Genomic DNA, 16,302 nt, shown 5'->3' on the forward strand with positions numbered 1-16,302 from the left:
ACAACAGGAAAAACTCAGCCACTATCAGGACTTCAAGATTGAACTTCAAAGACTCTGGCAGAAACCAGTGCAGGTGGTCCCGGTGGTGATCGGCACACTGGGTGCCATGCCAAAAGATCTCAGCCGGCATTTGGAAACAATAGACATGGACAAAATTATGATCTGGCCTCCATACTGGGATCTGCGCGCATCATCTGAAAATACATCACACAGTCCTAGACACTTGGGAAGTGTTCAACTTGTGATTTTGTGATATGAAATCCAGCATGTCTATCTTGTTTGCTGTGTCATAAAATAACAACAACAACAACAACAACAACAATAATAATAATAACAACTGCAACAAATTTATTTCTTACCCACCTCTCCTCATGGCTCAGGATTGCAGTGTTTAAATATCTGAAAGGCTGTCATGTGAGAGATATGGAGCAAGTTTGTTTTCTGCAGTTCCAGAGAACATGAACCAACATGACCTTTCTAATGTTAAATTTGCTGGATGTTCTTAGGCAAATATTGGATGACCACTTTTCATGAACGCTTTAGCAATGGATTCATGCATGGACAGAGGACTGGAATAAATGTTCCTCGGGTTCCTTCCAGCTCTAAGATTGTATGAAAAATTTTGCTTCTTTTTATAGATATCGGTTAGCTGTGTCTTCAGCAAGATTTCTTTTTTCTGATCTATTTTGATTTGCTTTGCATTTTGATCACATCGTTACGTTATTTCCCACTTTGCACTCAATCTGTGACCCTGAACTGAAGAAGCGTTTCATCATTCATCCTAAAGCATAGCTTGCTGCTGTTGTTTTACTATCTGGTTTGGCTGAACTGCTGTTCCTTTATTGCACATCCCTGCCTCTTGCATCCCTGCCTAAAACTCTCCTGGGATGCAGGAGAGTTTTTGTTTGTTTTTTGCACAATAGAAAATATTGAGCTGACCTCCTGGGTGACTTGTGGCTGCTGATGGAATTAATGGGTTTGCAGCTGAATAATCTCCTCCCCCATTTTGATGGATCCATATGAGCTGCCCTACATCTCCATAAGCAGATGAGAGAGAGAGAAGAATGTGATGCAAAAGTAAAGAAGCAAAAGGAAAAAAAAATCTGATAAAGAGAATTTGTCCTAAGAAATTGTGAAGTTCAGTAGAGGATAACTCTGAGATGCTGAAATCGCGGACCGAAAAGTCGGCGATTCGAAACCAGGGAGCGGGGGTGAGCTCCTGCTGTTAGCCCCAGCTTCTGCCAACCTAGCAGTTTGAAAATATGCAAATGTGAGTAGATCAATAGGTACCGCTCTGGTGAGAAGGTAACAGTGCTCCATGCAGTCATGCCAGCCACATGACTTCTTCTTGTCATTCTCTGAGAGATTTACTACCTTTTGGTATCTTCAAATGAGTTTTCTGAAAAGCCCATTCCATTACTAATTGGCATGAGATTTCAGCCATGCATATACACTGAACCTCATTCCAGGTAACTTGAAACATCATGTGAATGGGTAGCAAAGGGTAAAGATGTTGTTTCAGTTTTTTTAAAAAAATATTATGAATTTTTATCCCAAATGGAAGAACTTTTAAAAAATGGAATGTGGAATCAAGCAAAACTGACCCATGTGTTGGATACTTGAGTTTCAAAGTCTCAATTTAATATTATCTCTGTATTCAACCATCTCAACACTAACTTGGGATTGCCACATATATTTTTCTGAGGACTTCCATCTTTAACAACTGAAGGAGAGTCAGGGCTAACTTTGTTTTTCCTATGTGAACTGGAAATTCACAAGACATTGAAATCCACAAGTACAGTAGAGTCTCACTTATCCAACATAAACGGGCTGGCAGAATGTTGGATAAGTGAATATGCTGGAAAATAAGGAGGCATTAAGGAAAAGCCTATTAAACATCAAATTAGGTTATGATTTTACAAATGAAGCACCAAAACATCATGTTAGACAACAAATTTGGCAGAAAAAGTAGTTCAATATGCAGTAATGCTATGCAGTATTTAAGAATTTAGCACCAAAATATCACGATATATTGAAAACATTGACTACAAAAATGCATTGGATAATCCAGAATGTTGGATAAGCGAGTGTTGGATAAGTGAGACTCTACTGTATGTGGACAATTTCAACAGAAATGAGGAAACCATGGAAATGAACAAAATCTGATTATAAGTATTTTTTAAAAACTCTAAAATCAGGACAGTAAATAAAGAACAACACTCAGAAAACAGGGGAATTCTAGAAGGAAACAATCAGGGCCAGCTAACACCTCCCAACAAAGGATTCCCCCACGCAGGTAGCAGCCAGACTTTGAAGCTGCAAGGCAATTCAATGCTAATCAAGGTGGCCAATTGTAACATTCACACTTGGCTTAAACAGACCAGAGTTCTTTATCCTACCCTGGACATTATTCCACAGATATATAAACCTCACTTGCCTGGTTTCCAATAAAACTCACAACCTCTGAGGGTGCCTGCCATAGATGTGGGTGAAACGTCAGGAGAAAATGCTTCTGGGACATAGCCATACAGCCTGGAAAACTCACAGCAACGCAATGATCGTGATCCTGCCACATGATGAGTTGGCACAAAGGAGATAAAAATGTGCTTTGGATATAGTAAAGGTAAAGGTTTTCCCCTGACGTTAAGTCTAGTCGTGACCAACTCTGGGGGTTGGTGCTCATCTCCATTTCTAAGCCGAAGAGCCGGCGTTGTCCATAGACACCTCCAAGGTCATGTGGCCGGCATGACTGCATGGAGCGCCGTTACCTTCCCGCCGGAGCGGTACTTATTGATCTACTCACATTGGCATGTTTTCGAACTGTTAGGTTGGCAGGAGCTGGGACTAACAGCGAAGGTTCATTCTGCTCCCGGCATTTGAACCTGGGACCTTTTGGTCCGCAAGTTCAGCAGCTCAGTGCTTTAACACACTGTGCCACCAGTGGATATGTTAGACCCTTAATATGTTTTTACTTTCCTCGGGCAATCTCTATGGTAAGGGACATGGATGTTTCCCAGGCGTTTAGAGGTACGGCTGACTCTAGAGATCAGAAATGTTCAATGACTCCAACCTTCACATTAAGTAGTTTTGCTCAATGCTGCATGAAGATAAGAGAGCTGTTGGAGAAAGGGTGATTTGTTCCAGGATTGAAAGAAAAAGACCGGGTGCTGAAACAGCTCAATTTATCAACAAAGAACACATGTCACATCCATTAGGGGACCTTGACTGCTAACAAAAGGACTGCGGTTTCCCCCTACTTGCCCAAAACAGATCAAGACAGTCTTCAATCTGCATAGCTGGAAATTGATACCCTGGTTATTGAACTGGAAGAATCAAAGTGCTTTTCCTGTCATCACATTTGCTGCCATGGGATTGCTTTGGAATGGCTCCACTAATATCCATTGTCTCAGGAGAAGCTGAGAGAAGAATTATATCGTGGGCAAAAATATTCAGAGAGCTTTCCGTTGGTTCCCACTGCAAGAGTAAGAGATCTATATACATGAGAAGCATTTTTGCCAGTTATCAGTGTCCAGTTATATATCATTATTTCTGGTCATCTGTTTCTAGAAAGACAATTTACATGAAACTGGGATAATCTGGTACCTGCAAAAGTAATTTCATCATCATCATCATCATCATCATTTAATTACTTATTAATCGCCCTCCATCCACGATGCTCTAGGCGATTTACAAGATAAAATTGTAAAGGATAAAAATGCATACATACAAATATTAATAAAATATTAAAAGCTCTAGTAAAGAGCCAGGTCTTGAGTGCTAGGGTAAAAGGCCCTAACTTATTTGCACTAAAATAAGTTAGTTTAGGGAGAGAAGAGGATGGAAATGTGTCCTTTCCTGTAAACTCAGGCTCCTATCTTGGCCAACTTTAATGTTATTTTATTTATTTATTTATTTATTTACAGTATTTATATTCCGCCCTTCTCATCCTGAAGGGGACTCAGGGCGGATTACAATGAACACATATATGGCAAACATTCAATGCCAATAGACAAACAACATATATAGACAGACACAGAGGCATTTAATATTTTTTTTCCAGCTTCACGATTCCGGCCACAGGGGGAACTGTTGCTTCACTGTCCACTAGTGGCTGTACTTCCTCATTCCTTTCCTCGTGTCTTGCTGGCAGTTTTATGATGTTGTAAATTAGTTAAATTAGCCTCCCGCATAAAGCATACCTAAATTTCCCTAATTGACAGATGCAACTGTCTTTCGGGGCTGCATAGGTCAACAGCAAGCCGGGCTATTTAATGGTCAGGGGCTTAATCTGACCCAGACTTCGAAGTCATGACCTCTCGGTCAGTAGTGATTTATTGCAGCTGGTTTTATCCCATGTCTCCCAGTTTGTACCTGCAAAATGTTGGAGGATATGACTGAAAATGGCTTCTATGTTATGATTTTTCTATCATTTTCAGAGTTGTTTTTTAAGCCTCAAGAGAAAGTGGGATTGAATTCTGCAGAATCATTGCTGAGCAAGGCGGAGAGTTAGTCGCCTCTCCACAAATCAATTAGACGCATCCCAAGGAAAAGCAATTAACCTAGATACAAATGAGAATTAAAGAAGGAAGTGTTTCCTTGACTGGGACTTTCTTGAAGAAACTCTACCTTTCTGACATGGAAATGCACTTCATTTGATCTCTCTGACAAAGGTGAGTCAATAAGAGGGGAAAAGATAGCCAAGGGCTCCCCGGACGAAGGACGATGGGATCATTTTACTTCCTGAATAATACATAGACCTAAGTGGAGCAAAGCAGACAACTTTGGTGCCAAACATTCAATGGATTCAGTTGCATAGGCAGTCAAATCTTGGAAGCGACTATATGAACCACAGACAGGGCCCAAGTTATAGTACATTGTACCCAAGGCACAAACCCCTTGCTTTCAATTTCCCTACAGCAAAATACAATGATTCATTGCTAAAATATTATTATTATTATTATTATTATTATTATTATTATTATTATTATTATTTTATGACACAGCAAACAAGATAGACATGCTGGATTTCATATCACAAAATCACAAGTCGAACACTTCCCAAGTGTCTAGGACTGTGTGATGTATTTTCGGATGATGCACGCAGATTCCAGTCGGGTGGCCTTTTGCAGTTGGCAGATCGTGATTTTGTCAATGTCTATTGTTTCCAAATGCTGGCTGAGATCTTTTGGCATGGCACCCAATGTGCCCATCACCACCGGGACCACCTGCACTGGTTTCTGCCAGAGTCTTTGAAGTTCAATCTTGAGGTCCTGATAGCGGCTGAGTTTTTCCTGTTGTTTTTCGTCAATGCGACTGTCACCTGGGATGGCGACATCAATGATCCAGACCTTTTTCTTTTCCACAACTGTGATGTCTGGTGTGTTGTGTTCCAGAACTTTGTCAGTCTGGATTCAGAAGTCCCACAGTATCTTTGCGTGCTCATTTTCCAATACTTTTGCAGGTTTGTGATCCCACCAGTTCTTTGTTGCTGGCAGCTTGAGGCATAAGTTCCAATGAATCATTTGGGCCACATAGTTGTGCCTCTGTTTGTAGTCTGTCTGTGCGATTTTCTTACAGCAGCTGAGGATATGATCAATGGTTTCGTCGGTTTCCTTGCACAGTATGCACCCATGGATCTGTAAATGGTTCATATTGAGTAATTGAGTAATACTACTTACCTTATATACTCGAGTATAAGCCGACCCGAATATAAGCCGAGGCACCTAATTTTACCACAATAAAACTGGGAAAACATTGACTCCAGTATAAGCCAAGATACCAATGAAATTACATTAATTGAGGCATCAGTAGTTTCAATTTTTTTGAATCTTTACATCAAACTGTGATTTAACATATGACTGTTCAACTCTGATTAAATCATCATTTTCCTCTTCTTCAATGTAAATGTGCTTATGTATCCTTTTAATAATAATAGAGTGAAATAATAAATGTAATAATAATAATAATAAATGCAGTAAAATAATAAATGTAAGAATAAATAGAGTAAAATAATAAATGTATTAATAATAATAAAATAGAGTAAAATAAATGTAAAAGTAACAACAATAATACAGTAAAATAATAAATGTAATAATAATAATTAATAGAGTAAAATAATAAATGTAACAATACCAATAATAATAGAGAAAAATAATAAATATACCATATATACTTGAGTATAAGCTGACCTGAATATAAGCCCACCAGGACCCTCACCCGAGTATAAGCTGAGGAGGTTTTCTTTCAGTCCTAAAAAAGGGCTGAAAACCAGGCTTATACTCGAGTATATACAGTAATCAGAATTACTATATACTGACTACCCAATGTTATTTGCTGAACTTGGAGGGCTAGACCAGGAACTGTTGCTTATTTTGATTAAATTTGTTCTTCATTTTAAATATTGCACTATTCTTTCTTTCTTTTTGCACTACAAACAAGATATATGCAGCGTGCATAGGAATTGGTTCATGTTTTTTTCAGTTAATTCACACAAGCACTCTCCATCCATCTGCCTCTGGCCTGGTCCATCTGTCAAATTTTAAAGCTCAATGTGAACCCTGTGTCCAAAAGTTTGCCCATGACTGATATATAAGGTAAAGGTAAAGGTTTCCCCCTGACATTAAGTCTAGTCGTGTCCGACTCTGGGGGTTGGGGCTCATCTCCATTTCTAAGCCGAAGAGCCGGTGTTGCTGTATGAAATGCACACTGAAGTGGATTATATGGCAGTGTGGAGTCAAAATAATCCAGTTCAAAGCAGATAATATAAGATTATAAATGGGTAATACAGCTGTGTGGAAGGGCCTTGAGTATACACTGACATACAATCCAGTGCAAATTAGATAATCTGTGGAAGAGGCCTAAGTGAAGCCTAACTCTGCCTGTCCCCTGGGCTGAGTCGGTTGCTAGGGGACCAAGTGGGCGGAGCTTAGCCTTCTAACTGGCAGCAATTGGATAAAAACAATTATTCCTCTCCCTCTAATTAGGACTTTATTTTTCTTTTCTTTTTGTTGTATCAACCTAGAGCCGTGGATGATGGGTTGTGTTGTCAAATTTTGAGGTTGGGGGGGGCCTGTAGTTTTGTTGTTTTGTCCTCTGCCCTGATGCCATCACTCTTTTATATATATATATATAGATAGATATAATATATATTATAAATATTTCTTAAGGCTCCACAAGAAACTTTTGCTTCAAAAAGGGCTCCATAACTGAAAATGTTTGAGAACCCTTGATCCAGAGTCATCGGCCTCCCCCCACCACATGGTGTGACTAGCCCTGATACTATATATATAAAAAAACCCTAGGGCTGAAATAAAGTTCAGATAATTTTGGAAGGCCTGAGATTGAGTTTCAGGCCATTGGTGCAGACTCGCTTAGAAAATTCCTCTTGTTACTAACAATTTCAAAATTGCATTTATTTGCATTCAGACGAGTTCTTATAGAATATGCCAGAGATATTTGCTGGCGTGAATGGCTCCTTTGCTCCCCCTCCCCACTTTTTTTTTGGTGCCAAATGGTGCATGGCTTATTTTGCCATCTTTTGCCACCAGAGGGCTCTTTGGGATCTGTTTTACAAGGCTGGACAGCTGTTTCGTGACTTTTCTGCTCGGCCACATTGCTCCCACAGAAGAGCAAACCTCACAAGTTTGCAGTGGTACAGACCCAAAGTACCTATATACTCGAGTATAAGCCGACCCGAATATAAGCCGAGGCACCTAATTTTACCACAAAAAAACTGGGAAAACATTGACTCCAGTATAAGCCGAGGGTGGTAAATTTCAGAAATAAAAATAGATACCAATAAAATTACATTAATTGAGGCATCACTTGGTTAAATGTTTTTGAATGCTTACATAAAGCTCAAATTTAAGATAAGACTGTCCAACTCTGATCAAATCATTATTCTCATCTTCTTCATGCTTATGTATCCTTTTATTAATAATAGAGTAAAATAATACATGTAGTAATAATAATAATAAATACAGGAAAATAATACATGTAATAATAAATAGAGTAAAATAATAAATACAATAATAATAATAAGATCAGAGTGAAATAATAAATGTATTAATAATAATAATAAAAATAGAGTAAAATAAATGTAATAGTAGCAACAATAATAGAGAAAAATAATAAATGTCATACCAATAATAATAGGGAAAAATAATAAATTTACCATATATTCTCAAGTATAAGGTGACCCAAATATAAGCCAACCAGGACCCTCACCCAAGTATAAGCCGAGGATGGCTTTTTCAGTCTTAAAAAAAAAGGGCTGAAAAACTAGGCTTATACTCAAGATTTTATACTTAGATCTAAGTTCCACTGAACTGAACAAGAGTGACAATGCACCCCTGCTTCAGCCTGAGTCTCTATATTGCGAGAAAGGTCGAAGAAAAACAAAGTGAATGACAACAACATCTTTAAAGTGATTTGCTGTGAGTTTTCCGGGCTGTATGACCATGTTCCAGAAGCATTCTCTCCTGATGCCCACATCTATGGCAGGCATCCTCAGAGGTTGTGAGGTCTGTTGGAAACTAGGCAAGTGGGGTTTATAGATCTGTGGAATGATGTCCAGGGTGGGAGAAAGAACTCTGGTCTGTTTGTGGCAAGTCGGAATGTTGCAAGTGTTCAGCTTGATTAGCATCAAATGGCCTTTTCAGCTTCAAAGCCTGGCTGCTTCCTGCCTGGGTGGAGCCTTTATTGGGAGTTGTTAGCTGGCTCTGATTGTTTTCTGTCTGTGATCCTCATTTTTTTTAATGTTCCTCTTTATTTACTGTCCTGATTTTAGAGAGTTTTTTTTAATACTGGTAGCCAGATTTTCTTCATTTTCATGGTTTCCTTCTTTCTGTTGGAATCGATAATATTGCATTCACAATGCTGTTTTCATAATACAGTGAAACCATGTTGCATGAAGTTTGTCTTTATTTGCTTTTAATTCCTGTATCTCAGTATTAATATCAAGTCAATACAGAATTTATGCAACCTGGCTTTTAAAATGCAGTAGACTCTCAGTTAACTAGAACTAGAACTGTGTGTGTGTGAAGAGAGTGGGAGGGGGGATAACACTGCATTCACTCTCTCTCTCTCTCTCTCTCTCTCTCTCTCTCTCTCTCTCTCTCTATATATATATATATATATATATATATATATATATAGGATAATACTGCATTCACAAATCTGTTTTTATAATACAATGAAACCTTGTTACATTAAGTCTGTCTTTATTTGCTTTTAATTACAGTATCTCAATATTAATATCAATACAGCATTTATGTAGCCAGGATTTTAAGGTATATTAGATTCTCAGTTAACTGGAACTCTAATTGATCTATCTATCTATCTATCTATCTATCTATCTATCTATCTATCTATATAGAGAGAGAAACTCTCAGTTAACTGGAACTCTAATTTATCTATCTAACTCTATATATATATATATATATGTAGAGAGAGAGAGACTCTCAGTTAACTGGCACTCATATATATATAAATACTGCATTCACAAAGCTGTTTTTATAATACAATGAAACCTTCTTACATTAAGTCTTTCTTTATTTGCTTTTAATTACTGTATCTCAATAATAATAATAATATCACTACAGCATTTATGCAGCCAGGATTGTAAGGTACATTAGACTCTCAGTTAAATGGAACTCTAATTTATCTGTTTATCTATCTATATAAAGAAAGAGAGAGACTCTCAGTTAACTGGAACTCTAATATGAGTGTTAATTATGGGTCGAGAAAATTGAGGGTCTACTGTACTTTAAAAGCTAGGTTGCATTATTTCTCCTATGTGCTTTCTCTCTCTCTCTCTCTCTCCACAGTATGGCAGGGATGTGGCATGAGATGAGCCTAGCAAAATGGAGTGAAAAAAAAACTCTGGAGGTAATGCTTTAGTATATTATACAGGGAGCAGGATGGCTCCATCTGGTCACATATGGTGGGAAGAAGGGGAAGCTGTAGACCGGAGAGCCTGCTGTCTGTGCAAATGCAACTCAGCAACTGTCCCAGAGAAGCCTGCCTCTCTCCCTCCCACCTTCTTCTGCCACCGACTGCAATGCTGCAGTTCTATGACAACACCGTCTTCATGAATCAGCACTGCCAGCATGGTCTGCAAAGTTTGCCCTTCCAACTCAAGAAGAGGAGGTTGTTGGTGTGGACACAATGTCGCCATGGGAAGCAAAGCCTTTGCCTTCAAGAACAAAAATGAGAGCCGAAATGCCAAGTGGGCACAGCTGCAACATAGACTAGAACAAAATATCCATCAGGTTGCTGTCAGTTTTCCGGACTGTCTGGCCATGTTCCAGAAGCATTCACCCACATCTATGAAAGGCACCCTCAGAGGTTGTGAGGTCTGTTGGAAACTAGGCAAGTGGGTTTTATATATCTGTGAAAAGTCCAGGGTGGGAGAAAGAACTCTGGTCTGTGTGAATGTTGCATTTGATCACCCTGATTAGCATTGAATAGGAGCCCCCGGTGGCGTAGTGCATCGAAGCCTTGTGACTTGAAGGTTGGGTTGCTGACCTGAAGGCTGCCAGGTTCGAATCCCACCTGGGGAGAGTGCGGATGAGCTCCCTCTGTCAGCTCCAGCTCCATGTGGGGACATGAGAGAAGCCTCCCACAAGGATGGTAAAAACATCTGGGCGTCTCCTGGGCAATATCCTTGCAGACAGCCAATTATCTCACAGCAGAAGTGACTTGCAATTTCTCAAGTCACTCCTTACATGAAAAAAGCACTGAATGGCCTTGCAGATTCAAAGTCTGGCTGCTTCCTGACTGAGGGAATCCTTTGTTGGGAGATGTTAGCTGGCCCTGATTGTTTCCTGTCTGGAATTCCCCTGTTTTCTTTATTTCAATAGAAATAAGGAAACAATGAAAATGAATAAAATCTGGCTACCGTATTTTAGAAACTCTCAGGACAACACTCAGAAAACAGGGCCATCTGTCGGGGGTGCTTTGAATACGATTTCCTGCTTCTTGGCAGGGGGTTGGACTGGATGGCCCATGAGGTCTCTTCCAACTCTATTGTCCTATGATTCTGTGATTCTAGGGGAACAACAGACAGGAAATAATCGGGGCCAAAAGGATTCCCCCAGGCAGGAATCAGCCAGGCTTTGAAGCTGCAAGGCTATTCAATGCCAATCAAGATGATTGATTGCAACATTCATACTTCCAACAGACAAGAGTTCTTTCTCCCACCCTGGACCTTCCACAGATATATCAACCCCACTTGCCTAGTTTTCACCAGACCTCACAACCTCTGAGGATGCTTGCCATAGATGTGGGTGAAACGTCAGGAGAGAAGGCTTCTGGAACATGGCCATACAGCCAAGAAAACTCACAGCAACCCAGTGATTCCGGCCATGAAAGCCTTCAACAACACAAAACATCTATCCATGAAATTCAACTTTTCTGCAAGGAAACCTACCTGTTACCAAGTTGACTCTGGAATAAAAAAAGGTAAAGGTTTCCCCTGACGTTAAGTCCAGTTGTGTCCGACTCTGGGGGTTGGTGCTCATCTCTATTTCTAAGCCGAAGAGCCGGTGTTGTCCATAGACATGGAATGCTGTAACCTTCCCGCCGGAGCAGTACCTATTGATCTACTCACATTTGCATGTTTTCAAACTGCTAGGTTGGCAGGAGCTGGGGCTAACAGCGGGCACTCACTCCGCTCCCTGGATTTGAATCTGTGACCTTTCGGTCTGCAAGTTCAGCAGCTCAGCGCTTTAACACACTGAGCCACCGGAGGCTCTGGAATATTTATTTTATTTATTTTCATCATTTCTACCCCACCCTTCTCACCCGAGGGGACTCAGGGCGCCTTACAAAACTGGCAATTAACGCCAGTATACCATAATACAATAAAATAAAACAATAAAAAGGTAAAACAGTTAAATAACATAATAATATTGGCTGATGGTTCATTCATACTACACTGCAAATGCAATCTTTCCTATAGATAAGATCATGGGTGATATCCAGACTGATATTTTTCATCCCACTAAACTGTCAAGTCATGCAAACTAATGCAAACCCTTCACTTAATTAACTTTTAAGTACAGTAGAGTTATCCAAGCTAAACGGGTCGGCAGAAGCTTGGATAAGCGAATATCTTGGATAATAAGGAGGGATTAAGAAAAAGCCTATTAAACATCAAATTAGGTTATGATTTATAGTAGAGTTGGAAGAGACCACATGGGCCATCCAGTCCAACCCCCTGCTAAGAAGCAGGAAATCGCATTCAAAGCACCCCCGACAGATGGCCATCCAGCCTCTGCTTCTTTGGAGGCTTTTAAGCAGAGGCTGGATGGCCATCTGTCGGGGGTGCTTTGAATGCGATTTCCTGCTTCTTAGCAGGGGGTTGGACTGGATGGCCCATGTGGTCTCTTCCAACTCTACTATTCTATGATTCTATGATTCTATGATTTTACAAAGTAAGCACCAAAACATCATGTTTAACAACAAATTTGACAGAAATACGCAGTAATGTTATGTTGTAATTACTGTATTTACGAATTTAGCACCAAAATATCACAATATATTGAAAACATTGACTACAAAAATGGCTTGGATAATCCAGAAACTTGGATAAGCGAGACTCTACTGTAGGTCTATTACCTAAGACCACAGCCCTTGTGCTTGAAAAAGAATGGAGCATCATAGCTCCAAAGTGGGTGGGTGGATAGCAGAGATCTATGGGGAGAGATGGAGCTGAAAGGGGAAGCAAGACAAAAATGAGAGTGAAAATAGGATCCTTTCTGTGCATAGCAAGGGGGAAAAAAACCTTTCAAAGAGGCTGCACAGTCTTGACTTTTCAAGGTCAAATCCGTGTCCAGCCAATCCTCCCCCTCTTCCTCCTTTGCCTTGAATAACACGTAAAAGGTGTCTCTTTTTTTTCTCTTAAAGGAGCGGTTCTTTGAATGGGAACGGCTTGGGATCTTCTGCAATGCGGATGGAGGGAGGAATCGTCCCCTAAGCATCCCCATACGTGTCATGAAAGCCTCGCAAGAGAGGGGGGTGCGCATTCAGACGAGCAGAGCCAAGCCGGGGTGGAGATGCGTGTTGGGATGGCCCCCCGCCCCTCTTTTGCCTTCGTCTCTGCGGTGGCGCTGTCCTTGGTGCTGAAGCCTCTCGGCTCCCACGCCTTACCTGGGTCGCCCTCCACCTTCCTTCCTTCCTTCCTTCCCTCCTTTTCTTCTTTCCTTCCTTTCGGATTCGGGAGCAGCTCCAACCCACGCCAAGGGCGCCCCACATCCGGGTCCTTTCTATGGGGCAGCAGGGAAAGGGAGAGGAAAGCAAGGACATGCAGAAGTTGGAGGGCTAAGCAGCAAGCCTGGGGACTTCTAATGTAAGAAGTTGGACACTTCATGTCATTAATATGAAATAATAAATATAATATTTATTATTTTCCTGCTTCTTGGCAGGGGGTTGGACTGGATGGCCCATGAGGTCTCCTCCAACTCTACTATTCTATGATTCTATGATATAATATATAATAATTATAAAATTATTATACTCTATAATAATAATAAATATAATATAATATATAATAATCATAAAATTATTCTACCCTATAATAATAATAAATATAATATAATATATAATAATCATAAAACTATTCTACTCTATAATAATAATAATAAATATAATATAATAATCATAAAATTATTCTACCCTATAATAATAATAAATATAATATAATATATAATAATCATAAAACTATTCTACTCTATAATAATAATAATAAATATAATATAATAATCATAAAATTATTCTACCATATAATAATAAAAAATATAATATAATATATAATAATCATAAAATTATTCTACCCTATAATAATAATTAATATAATATAATATATAAAAATCATAAAATTATTCTACCCTATAATAATAATAAATATAATATTATATATAATAATCATAAAATTATTCTAAGTTAAAGGTAAAGGTTTTCCCCTGACATTAAGTCCAGTCATGTCTGACTCTGGGGGTTGGTGCTCATCTCCATTTCTAAGCCGAAGAGCCGGCGTTGTCCGGAGACTCCTCCAAGGTCATGTGGCCACTGGCATGTCTGCATGGAGCGCCGTTACCTTCCCGCTGGAGCGGTACCTATTGATCTACTCACATTGGCATGTTTTTGAACTGCTAGATTGGCAGGAGCTGGAGCTAACAGCAAGTGCTCAAGCCGCTCCCGGGATTTGAACCTGGGACCTCTCAGTCTGCAAGTTCAGCAGCTCAGGGCTTTAATGCACTTTGTCACCAGGGCTCCGGGGCTACTCTATAATAATAAAGCCTGGGGACTTCTAATGTAAGAAGTTGGACACTTCATGCCATTAATATGAAATAATAAATATAATATAATATATAATAATCATAAAATTATTCTACTCTATAATATAATATAATATAATATAATATAATATAATATAATATAATAAAGCCTGGGGATTTCTAATGTAAGAAGTTGGACACTTCACACCATTAATATGAAATAATAAATATAATATATAATAATCATAAAAATATTCTACTTTATAATATAATATAGAGTATATAATAATATTATATTATTCTACTCTATAATATAATATAGGAGCCCCGGTGGCGAAGTGTGTTAAAGTGCTGAGCTGCTGAACTTGCAGACCGAAAGGTCACAGGTTCAAATCCGGAGAGTGGAGTGAGCACCCGCTGTTAGCTCCAGCTTTTGCCAACCTAGCAGTTCAAAAACATGCAAATGTGAGTAGATCAATAGGTACCGCTCCAGCGGGAAGGTAAGGGTGCTCCATGCAGTCATGCTGGCCACATGACCTTAGAGGTGTCTACAGACAACGCCGGCTCTTCGGCTTAGAAATGGAGATGAGCACCAACCCCAGAGTCAGACATGACTGGACTTCACGTCAGGAGAAACCTTTACCTATACCTTTTTATAATATAATATAATAAAGCCTGGGGATTTCTAATGTAAGAAGCTGGACACTTCATGCGATTAATATGATATAATAAATATAATATAATATTTAATAATCATAAAATTATTCTACACTACAATATAATAAAAATAAAAATAATATATTACTATTATATTCTAATTATTATCTCCCTCCCCCCCAAAGTGTGGATCATACTCTGGATCAAAAGCAATTTAGACTCACAGCTCTGGAGACATAGACAGAAGCAGGGAGAAAAAGCAATGCTCTAATGGGGAAAAGGAAAAGGATGTGCAAGAAACAAGGATTATACTAGTGGGGAGCAATGGGGGGACATTATTGAGGAGGGTGGGTAGGTCCATAGGAAAAGGGGTAATAACAGTAACAATAATGTTGTCAAAAGCAGCCATAGCAGAGCACTTGAAGAACCAACCTGGACACAGCATATTATTTGAGAACACAGAAATGCTGGACCATTCTGACAGACTACACAGCGAAGCCATTGAAATCCACAAGCTTGTGGACAATTTCATCACAAAGGGGAAAACCATGGAAATGAACAAATTCTGGCTACTGACATTTAAAAAAAACTCTAAAATCAGGACAGTAAATAAACAGCAACACTCAGAAAACAGGCGAATTTCAGACAGGAAACAATCAGGGCCGGCTAACACCTCCCAACAAATGATTCCCACAGGCAGGAAGCAGCCAGGCCTTGAAGCTGCAAGGCTTTTCAATGCTAATCAAGGTGATTAATTGTAACATTCACACTTGCTTCAAACAATCAAGAGTTCTTTCTCCCACTCTGGACATTATTCCACAGATATATTAATCCCACTTGCCTAGTTTCCAATAGACCTCCCAACCTCTGAGGATGTCTGCCATAGATGTGGGTGAAATGTCAGGAATATGGCCAGACAGCCCGGAAAACTCACAGCAACCCAATAAGAATAATAATTGATTTTGATGAAGTCCAGCTTGCTTTTTCTCCAAGCGTAGAGCAAAAGCCAAGGATGGGATATCAGTATGGAACTTGGGAGGCAGAGTGGGGCAAGAAATGGGGGACTCAGGGTGGATCACAGAATGTATACACGGCAAACATTCAATGCCATTAGACAGACAACAGCATTTTTCAAACTTCGGCGTCCTGGAGGTTGTACTCGATTCAGCCACAGGAGGTGCTGTTGCTCCATCTGCTATGATGACAAGCCCTTGATTACAAACTTTCCTCCTGTTCTTTGATCTGGTATTTTCATTTATGGTGCCATAAAATACCTCCGTGCTTATGCAGTGCCTAATTTCTCTACTCACAGCTCACAGCTGTTTTCGAACTGCATAGGTGGACAGTGAGCTGGGATGAAGGTTGG

At 39.5% G+C, this 16,302-nt stretch overlaps 1 protein-coding gene across 3 annotated transcripts in view; it reads right to left on the minus strand.

Moving 5' to 3' along the window:
- LOC134293409 (uncharacterized) overlaps positions 1-16,302 on the minus strand; it is a 68,814-nt gene that overhangs the window by 49,101 nt on the left and 3,411 nt on the right. For all 3 annotated transcript variants that reach the window (XR_010000380.1, XM_062960862.1, XM_062960863.1), the window contains exons 2-3: positions 15,161-15,247; positions 13,153-13,268 (exon numbers count right to left, since the gene is read on the minus strand). The gene's annotated coding sequence lies outside the window, so the exon portion shown is untranslated. The remainder of the gene's footprint in view (positions 1-13,152; positions 13,269-15,160; positions 15,248-16,302) is intronic.

Source organism: Anolis carolinensis, unplaced genomic scaffold, assembly GCF_035594765.1.
Source record: "Anolis carolinensis isolate JA03-04 unplaced genomic scaffold, rAnoCar3.1.pri scaffold_8, whole genome shotgun sequence".
NCBI classification, from domain to species: Eukaryota; Metazoa; Chordata; class Lepidosauria; order Squamata; family Dactyloidae; genus Anolis; species Anolis carolinensis.